At 39.8% G+C, this 9,942-nt stretch overlaps 1 pseudogene across 1 annotated transcript; it reads right to left on the bottom strand.

Moving 5' to 3' along the window:
• Positions 1 to 3,915: 3,915 nt before the first annotated feature.
• Positions 3,916 to 4,491, bottom strand: LOC311632677 (small ribosomal subunit protein uS13-like; annotated as a pseudogene). The gene has a single exon. The product of its transcript is annotated as a small ribosomal subunit protein uS13-like (transcript).
• Positions 4,492 to 9,942: the final 5,451 nt, after the last annotated feature.

Raw genomic sequence — 9,942 nt, 5'->3', positions numbered from 1 at the left:
GGCTAATATGCAAATTGACTGAATGACGAAATGACTAGTTGCTATGATGCACACTGAACACCAGGGGGAAGATGCTCAATGCAGGAGCTGCCCCCTGGTGGCCAATGTGCCCCGACAGGGGGAGCACTGTTCAGCTAGAGGCCAAGCTCATGGCTGGCGAGTGCAGCTGTGGTGGCAGGAGACTTTTCTGCCTCTGCAACAGTCCTAAGGATGTCTGACTGCTGGCGTAGGCCCACTCTCTGCGGAGATATCCTCCAAGGGCTCCCGGACTGTGAGAGGGTGCAGGCCAGGCTAAGGGACTGCCCACCTCTCAGTGCACGAATTTTGTGCACTGGGCCTCTAATTTAATTATATAATACTAGAGGTCCAGTGCATGAAATTTGTGCATGGGAGGGTGTGTGTTCCTGAGCCCAGCCTGCACCCTATCCAATCTAGGACCCCTTCAAGGAATGTCTGACTGCTGGTTTAGGTCTGATCCCTGTGGATTGGCAATCATACATTTGTCTTGCAATCTGGGATGACTTACTTCTAACCACTTGCCTACCTGTGTGCTTAATCTCCCCTAACCCATCTGCCTGGCTGATTACCCTTAACCCCTCTGCCTGCTGGCCTGATCGCCCCTACCTTGCCCCTATACTGGCCTGATAACCCCTATCTTGCCCCCTGCCTGCCTGATCGCCCTTAACTGCCCTCCCTGCCAGCCTGATCTTGCCCCAACTTCCCTCTGTTGCCAGTCTTATCACCCATAACAGCCTCTGACTTGGACCCCACCACCATTTTGTCTGGAAGGAAGTCAAATGTCTAGAAGATGGTCAGTCGACCTGGTCTAATGAGCATATTACCCTTTTAGTAGTACAGATAGATTATATAGGATAGGATTACTTAAATGGGAGGGGGAAGCCTTTTTCAGCAGGAGGAAATGCTCTTGGCAGACAAAAACACATAATCCCTATATCTGGACTGATAGCTAGCCATATGCACTATACTGCCAAACCAATCATTACAAAATTGAATTACTTTCTTACACCTTACACCAAACAGCTGTTGCCCTTAAACCCCCCCTCAGCTCCCACTTTAGGTTCTGCCTTAAAAGTTCACCCAGATTATATTCTGATTGATTGGTTTCTATTCTAATCAGCATCAAAAGCTCCGCCACCTAGGCAGCCATTGGCTCCTCACACTTGACCCAAATTTGTTTCTGATTGATCAATTTCTATGCCAGTCAGCATCTCTGGGCCTGATCATAGAGGCGGGGCTGATCAGCAGCCACCCCAGACTGCTGGCGAGCAGGCTGAACTGCTGACCTCTAGGAGAGAGAGAGACTTGGCTGCTGGTGAGTCCTGGAAAGAGAAGCACGGTCTGATCACCCTGTTCTCTCTCCAGGCCTCCCCAGAAGCCACTGCCACTGCTGTTCATTCCCTCTTCTCTTCTCTTCTCTTCTCTTCTCTTCTCTTCTCTTCTCTTCTCTTCTCTTCTCTTCTCTCGCTCTCTCGTCAGCAGTTCAGCCTGCTCACCTCTGTACCTGCAACCTGGTGTTTGGTCGAGCCTTTGGTCATTTTGGATGTTACGACCCTGGATCTTTATATATATATATATATATATATATATATATATATATATATATATATATAATATAGATAGCCCCACTTGTTATTTCTGTTGATGTTGCTTGTACTTAAGTGTCATGTTGAAAAAAAGTAGTTGTCATGACCTATGTCCATGAGTGTTTTCTTCTAGGAATTTTGCGGGTTCAGGTCTTACATTAAGTCTTTAACCCATTCAGGAAGTATGAAGCCTCCATCTTTATTCTGCTATCTAAAGATGTCTTTGGCTATCAGAATCTTTTGTGATTCCATAGGAAATTTAGGATTTTTTCTGTTTCTATAAAAATAAAATACCACTGGAATTTTTATAGGAATTACATTGAATCTACAGATGGCCTTGAGAAGTATGGACATTTTAACAATATTCTATGAACATGAGATATCTTTCCATTTAGTTCTGTCATCTTCAATTTTTTTTTTTCATCCATGACTTATAATTTTCAGTGTACAGATATTTCTCATTCTTAGTTAAATTTATTCATAAGTATCTTGTTGTTTTTGTTTTTAAATTTATCTTTATTATTGAAAAGTATTACAGATGTTCCCCTTCTCCCCTCCTCCCCCCCCATTGACCGCCCCCCTGCCTGGGCCTTCACCACCCTATTGTGTCCATGGTTATGCATATATGCATGTAAATTCTTTGGTTAATCTCTTCCCCTTTGTAAGGGGTGCTGAAAGTGGAATGACCTATAATACCATGTTGATGATGTTGCTATTGATGATTGGGTGGGATGGGATAGTGAGGTAAGAATTTCTGTAGGCTTATGATAAAAAGAGTCAAGATCTTTAGCCTTTCCCCCCTGACTTCTCTAATGTCAAGGACAGTGCTTTCTGTTCATTTGCTTACTCCTCCCCTTGTTGGCATCTTAGTTTCAGTAATTTGGATTCTGTCCACTTGGCCAGAGCCTAGTGGTGTTTCCTGGGTGATGTGGCCTCTTTTGATTTCTCACAGCACTGTAGACCCCTCTGAGGTCTGGTGTGATTTGCATTCAAACCTGTCTGGGTAATTTGCTGTTATCCCTTCACTTGGGAGGCATTTCTGTGGAAACTCCCTAGCCAACCTCTGCATTCCCTGTGAGAGCTCAGTCTGGGTGTGAGGAACCAACACTGACTCAGTGACCTAATTCCCAGGGCAAACCATACTGTACAATTACGGGTATTTTGGAGTGGCAGTAGCCCAACTATATATTGGGCAGCCAGCAAATTACCCGCCTCCCAGAGACATAATAGTAAGATCTCTCTCTGCCTCTTGCTGTGGCATATCTCAGATGCCTCCTGTCTCTCTAAGTGGAGGCTACAAGAGGAAAAATTGAAGTAATTACTTGCTCTCTTTATCCTGTCTCTCCCTCTTTTGCCCTCTTCTGTTCTCTAGTGCTAGCAAAAATATTCCTTTTATATTCTCTACATTGTAAGAACACTTCATGATCTGAGTTATTCATGCTTATCTGCTGTTATGATAAATTGGGATGGTTGGTGAAATAATAAAGAAATTTGAAGAAAACTTTTGTAGCAGTAATTTTACCTCCTGAAGCCTGAATATTATCTTATCTTTTTACTTTGCATTGCTTCTGTGTTAGGATCCAGTGTTCTCTCAAGTAATTGTATGTCATCAATGATCTAGAAAAGGCAAAAGAAAAAAAAATTACATTAAAATTTTCTGTAATGTTACTCTCTAATGGAAGAAATAGGTATGGGCATTGCATTCAGGGAGAGTAACATCTATTTCTTTTTTAGACAGAATAGTTGCTTGATGGGCTGATTTTTCTCCCCCATTTTTTAAATCAAATGGGATAATTTGGGTAAACAATATAGAAATTAAAAATATTTCTCAAGGAAAGTTTTAATTCTTAGAGTACTGTATTTAAGGAAAAATAAAAATTTTATCATAATTTTATAATTGTATTCAAGGCTATTGTAAGTTTAGATTTATGCATTATAAAATAGAGATTATAAGGCGGAGTATTAATAAGTAGTCTGACTTATTTCACTTAGCATAATGCCCTACTATAAAAGAGGACCATTTATGATTGTTAAGCCATTTTGTAAAAAGTCGTTGGGCACAGGATATGCACATAGTCTCAAAGTAACACCCCATAGATTATTTATTAAATATAAAAAAGAAAATACCAGTAAAATGGAGAAATAGAATGGATATTTCCTAAACCAACTGACCAAACTTGACATTAATAGAAATTGTACAAACTGATACATGATTTATGTAATATATTATGTAATACCATGGGAAATACATAACAATTAGTTTAGTATTCTTTATTTTTTTATTTTTAGGCTGTTCATTAACAGAAGAGGCCTACAGACATTTCTTCTTGGACACACCCACAGTGCCACCCCGGCAGCCTGTGGTCTTGGTTTGCTGGCCTCGAACACGAAGACCCCAGAAGTGGCGCAGCCCGCTGTGGGTCCGAATTTTCTTCAGCTGCTCCAGGTCTTCACGACGCTTGTTGTCCCGACCATTGGCCAGGACCTTGCTGTATTTCCCGTCCTTCACATCCTTCTGTCTGTGCTGGTGTGGGTTCGTGGGTTCTGTATAATGGTGATCTTATGTTCCACCTCGTCCTCTGTGGGCTCTCCTGCCCTCTTGGTGAGGTTGATGTCAGCTTTCCTCAACACCACATGAGCATATCTTCGCCTTACACCCTTAATTGCAGTGATGGCAAAGGCCGTTTTCCACTGCCCACCGATATTGGTGTTGAATAAGTACGTGCAAAATGTGCTGGCACTTCTCAGGAATCACTAGAGACATGATGGCAGTGGCGTGCAGACCTCCTGTGGAAGAGCATAATATTCTTGCCAAAAACATTGAATCTTAATCTACTCATGAAGAAACAATAGGGATATCCAGAATTTGGACTATCCTACATGACAACTGTCTTGGACTCTTCAAAAACTATCAATGACCTGAAAAGAAAACAAGGTAGGTGTGTGTGTGTGTGTGTGTGTGTGGTGAGGAAGCCGTAAGCAAGAGGTAAGCAAGAGAACCCATCTAGATTAAAAGACATCAGAAGACAAGGTAAGTAAATATATGTGGTTCTCTTATTTTTGTATCACTTAGCTTTGTGGCCTAACTTCTAGGTATAAAATGTCTGTGGCATCCAGTAATAAGCATGTATTTTGTTTATGGGTTTGTGAGTCACTTGGGTAGTGCTCTGTGTGTGGTTATTTCAGAACATTAACTAAAGGTATAGTGGGTTCCCTCCCCGCCCCCCCACCCCAGGAAGCTCTTTTCATAGCAATGATAGAAATAAATGGGTAAGCATATTTCAGGGCCTTGCTAACTTTAGGTCTTCTAACAGTTCACTAAGTGCTGAAAGTCACATGGCTAAGACCAAATGCAAGAGAAGGAAAATGAATGGTTTTGAATACTTGTCTCAGCAAATAAATTTGGATCTTGGATCAATATTAAAGTAGTTACAATAGGCTTAATGGATTAATTAGTAAATTTAAATAATGACTAATATAGCTTATATAAAAGTTATATTTCTGGATATGATGTAGATATTGTTATTATTTAGGACTTATCCTAATTATTAGGAGATACATGTTAATGTTTTGAGGAGTGAAATGTCATTATGGCTAAAACTTACTTTCAGAAAGTTCAGCAGCAACAAAAAATATATATATATGCATTTGTCTGTCTCTGTATCTACCTATAAAATACAAACATGGTAAATATTAGCAATTGGCAATGATAAGTGCAGGGTGTATGAGTGTATATTGTGCTACTTCCTCACACATTTTCTTTTTAAAAAAATATATTTTATTGATTTTTCACAGAGAGGAATGGAGAGGAATAGAGAGTTAGAAACGTCGATGAAAGAGATACATTGACCAGCTGCCTGCTGCACACCTCCTAAAGGGGATGTGCCCGCAACCAATGTACATGCCCTTGACCGGAATCAAACCTGGGACTTTTCAGTCTGCAGACCAACGCTCTATCCTAGGGGTGTCGAACTCAATCAGAGAAGGGGCCAAAATCTAAAATCCAGCCTAAATCGCAGGCCGAATGGTTTACTGAACAGTCATAAACTGACAATGTCATAAACTGACAGCGGAGTGCAGTGATGACAGCGCGGTGCGGGCCACATTGCAAGGCCTGGCGGGCTGGATTTGGCCCGCGGGCCTTGTGTTTGACACATATGCTATCCACTGAGCCAAACTGGTTTCAGCCTCAAAGATTTTTTTTTATGCTTGAAGTTTTTTAAAATATAAAAAGTAAGTCAGCATGATATTAATAAAATAAATACCTGTGGTGTGCCAGAACTTGTGGGAAATACTTATGGTCTTAGACTCTGGCAGAGTTTGAGCTAAAACTAAAGATTTCTTAAGTGAATAAGAGACTCCAGTCTGCAAAGAATATTGGATTCCCAACTTAGAGAAGAAAATTGGCCATCCTTTTGGTGGGTTGCACAATATTATTAGGGCTAAGAAACCTTTAGGGGGGTAGCACTCATGGGTAAAATTACTCTATAAATTGTGGTAATGAATTGTCTCTTTCTTACTTATGCCTGAAGTGGTCTGGAAGCCAAAAGGTCTCCCAACATCTTTAATTTATGGATATTGGCTTAACAAATTACTTGCTTTTAATTCACTAGATAATCTTAGCACCTACTATTTCACTATTTTTCTAGTCACTTCAGTGGTCTCATCTATAGAGTAAGAAAAAAATGTATTACAGCCAACTAGAGAAAAATCAGTAATTTGAGGAGGAAGCACAAAGTGGACAATCAGAAATGTTGCCTTATACTTCTGGAAAATTATTAAATATATATAAAAGTATGTGAATACAAAAAAGTATTTTTTTTGTGGAAGTTGACCAGCTGATTCTGAAATTTCTATGAAAGAATAAAAGACTGAGAATAATAAAGACACTTTTGAAAAAGAGTAAGAGGACTTGATTCAGAGGTACCAAATCTGTAGTGATTAAATGCTAGAGCATTATCTCAATTAGCAAATTATTAAATAAATAATTGAATAAAGAGCACTGAAATAGAACCACACACTAATAAAAATTAGATATATAAAAGAGGAATTCTAGATTAGAAGGGGAACTGATTATACAACAAATTATACAGAAACTATTGGTTATCTACGTGGGAAAAATAAAGTTTCAAAGGTTCCCTATGATATACCACAAAGAAAAAGAAGTTTTAAGTAGATTAAAGATATACATTCAAAATACATAATTTAAAACCCTTAGAAGATATAGGAGCAAATAGTTAGGGAGAAATTTCTGAAATCACTCAAAGGCTACAAATAAAAAATGGTAAGATTAATAAATTTAATTGCAGTTAAAATTTCCTTGCCTCAAGTGAGACCATTAAAAAGTGAAGAGACAAATGACACTCCAGGAAAGGATATTTGGAGGATTTATCCTACAATAATTAGTAGTATCCAGAGCATTGAAAGAACCCTACATTTCAATCTGAGAAAGAGCTAAGTAGAAAATAGGCAAAGGCTATGAAGATGTCATTCATAACTAGTAAGATAGAGGTAAAAAGGAATAAGTAAACTAACTTCCCAGTGAGATATTATTTTACATTCTTCATTCTTATAAAATTTTAAAAATCCTGCCAAAACTGGTTTGACTCAGCGGTAGAGCATGGGTCTGCGGACTGAAAGGTCCCAGGTTCGATTCTGGTCAAGGGCATGTACATTGGTTGCAAGCATATCCCCGGTAGGGGGTGTGCAAGAGGCAGCTGGTCGATGTTTCTCTCATCAACGTTTCTAGCTCTCTATCTCTCTCCTTTCCTCTCTGTAAGAAAAATCAATGAAATATATTTTTTAAAAAATTTAAAAATCCCATTTCATCCCTAAATACTCATACTCCTGATATGGAGGTAGGATAGGCAATCTCTGAAGGTTCTGATGATTTGGAAGAACTAGGGAGCCAAAATCTTCAGGGGCATCTATCCAGCTGTGTCCATCTTATAGATCAAGGTCTCAAGTTTCTTTGGCCAGAAGTTAGTATAAGAGACCTGCCTCAGGTTAGCCTTCAGTTATTTTTGAGAGTCTGCAACCCTAAACACTAAATCCTGAGTTTGGTTTTTAGCTTTTTCTGTCCTTTCATGGTAGGGATAAAGGCCTCTTTGTAAGCTACATAGTAGGCCCTTTATCCTTCATTGTGTTCAGTTATCCTTAACCCTTGAACAATGGGGGCTAGGGACACCAACCTCCCATGCAGTGGAAAATCCCCACCTGTAACTGCAGTTGGCTTTCCACATAAGTGGATTTCCAGCCATGGAGTTGACCCTTGAACAGGCAGGTTTGAACTGCGTGGATAAGTCCAAGTGTAGGTGGACCCACACAGTTTAAACAGTTTTGTTCAAGGGTCAACTATAACTGTTAATGACCCTTAGCTTTCATTATCCCTCTGTAGGGCATCAATGCAACTTTGTGATAACCAGTGATTCCATAGTTCTTGTTGGCATGCCCCCCTCCAACTCCCTTAATTCTCAAATTCCACAACACTAGCCAGGATGGTCCTCCATGATATAATACTTTTCCAAGTCTCCACTGATAAATATTTAAGCAATTCATCCACTGTTTTGTCCCATGGACTTTTGGCACTTCATACACTATCTGATTATTGTCAATGAGCAATCCAGTCTCAAAACCCATTTGACCATCTGTGTTCTTGGACTATGCTTGGTACCAACTGTGTCTTGGAGTCCTTTGGGCAGTAGATGGAATTAGGATTATAAGAGCTTTATTGGAGGGTAACATCTCTGTGTATTAAAAGGGAAAGGGTCAGGATTGTGCAAGAAAAGGCTCCATGTTGTGAAGCTTACTATTGTAATAGTCTGTCTGGACAAACCCAATGAGGAGCTTCAGAGCAAAGACCCATGAGAGGAATCTGACTTCGGGCAGGGAGATGGGGATTGTTCAAGCAAGGACCAACTGGAACCCATGAAAACAAACTGGAAAGCCCCCCGTCTGTCTTTCATTGACCTCAAAGTTGCAACTGTGGACGGAACTGGCACCCTTCACTGCAGAGCTGTACATCCAGGACTGATAGAAGCTGGAGGAGATGTAGTGAGAACTCGAGGCACTGAGAACCCAGCTGCTGTGAAAAGGTGAGCCAGCTCACTGTGTGGATGTGAAGGAGGGCACTCACCTTGCACTCACCTTTAGAATACTGTGGCTGCTGCTTCCCTTCCGCTTTCCAAAACTTTCATGTATTCTCTCTTGTCCAGCCCTCCCCTGGAATCAGACGGGGAAAAGGATGCTTAGAAACATGTTTAAGTTGACAGAAGCCAAGTGTGTTTCTTCTTTCCCCTTGTATTCATTTTCTAATTAAAAATTATACACATGCATTTCTATTGAAGATTAGAAACTCCTTAGGAATACTATCATACCTTTAAAAAAATACCTATTGTATCTTCAGTATCTTGCACACACAAGTTCTCAACATATATTTGTAAGTGAATAATAACAAAAAAGGAAAAAGAATACCAAATCTGTTACTTGCTTAGTTCCTGCTCCTAAGAAGCAGCACTTCCTCTTCTCAGAGAACCTTCTGGTAGAACACAAAATGAACATTAGTGTTAGTTATTTTGAAAGGATCCACTTAGTACTGCATATTTCCACAGCACATCTGTCTGTCTTGAGTTCCAATTATAGAAACATATTATTCTCTAACTTTCCTTTATCTCTATGATTTGCCATTGAAAAATTCTCATGTGGACATAACCCATGGAACTATCAAATTGTCTGGATTTCTTTTTCTTACCTCTTCAAAAGGAGTATCTTGCCATTCAGTATTTTATTTATATTAGTGACTTCCCTGAGCCTGGAAAGGCTGTTAGAGATCAATTAAAGGCGGATATAGATTCAGAAGATGAGTAGTATGACTTGGTACCTGCTGTGCCTTATCCCACATAGTTTGGTCACTTTCCATGTATGAGAACAACTACCAGATGGCATGAGCAGCTGAAATCAGTTCTGTGACTGCGTGTTGGGAACTGTCTGAGTAAAAGGGCCTCTTGCAGTCATGTTACTTAGCACATCTCACTGCAGTGGATATACATTTTGCAATACATTTTGTTCGGTGGTAACTTGGAGGAGCTCTGAATGTATTGAATTTTTCTACACAGAGATGAACATGTATTGATTTTCATTAGCTTGCAGGTTTTTCATCTTATTATTTAGTCCACAGGCCAGGAGATCTCTTATGTTATTGATTTGCTTCTTTAGTCCTTACAGTGCAACTGCGGTTGATTTTTTAGGCCCTCAAATGGCTCTGTAATGTTCTTGCTTCCACTAGAGTAAGGTATTTTTTTTTTTTTTTTAAACTCTGTATGTGGGAAAGCCACTAAAT

The sequence above is a fragment of the Pipistrellus hanaki genome (assembly GCF_964339955.1).
Source record: "Pipistrellus hanaki genome assembly, chromosome: 14".
In the NCBI taxonomy this organism is placed as follows: domain Eukaryota; kingdom Metazoa; phylum Chordata; class Mammalia; order Chiroptera; family Vespertilionidae; genus Pipistrellus; species Pipistrellus hanaki.
Note: the sequence above shows the minus strand (reverse complement) of the source record. Positions and strands in the feature narration are given on the sequence as shown.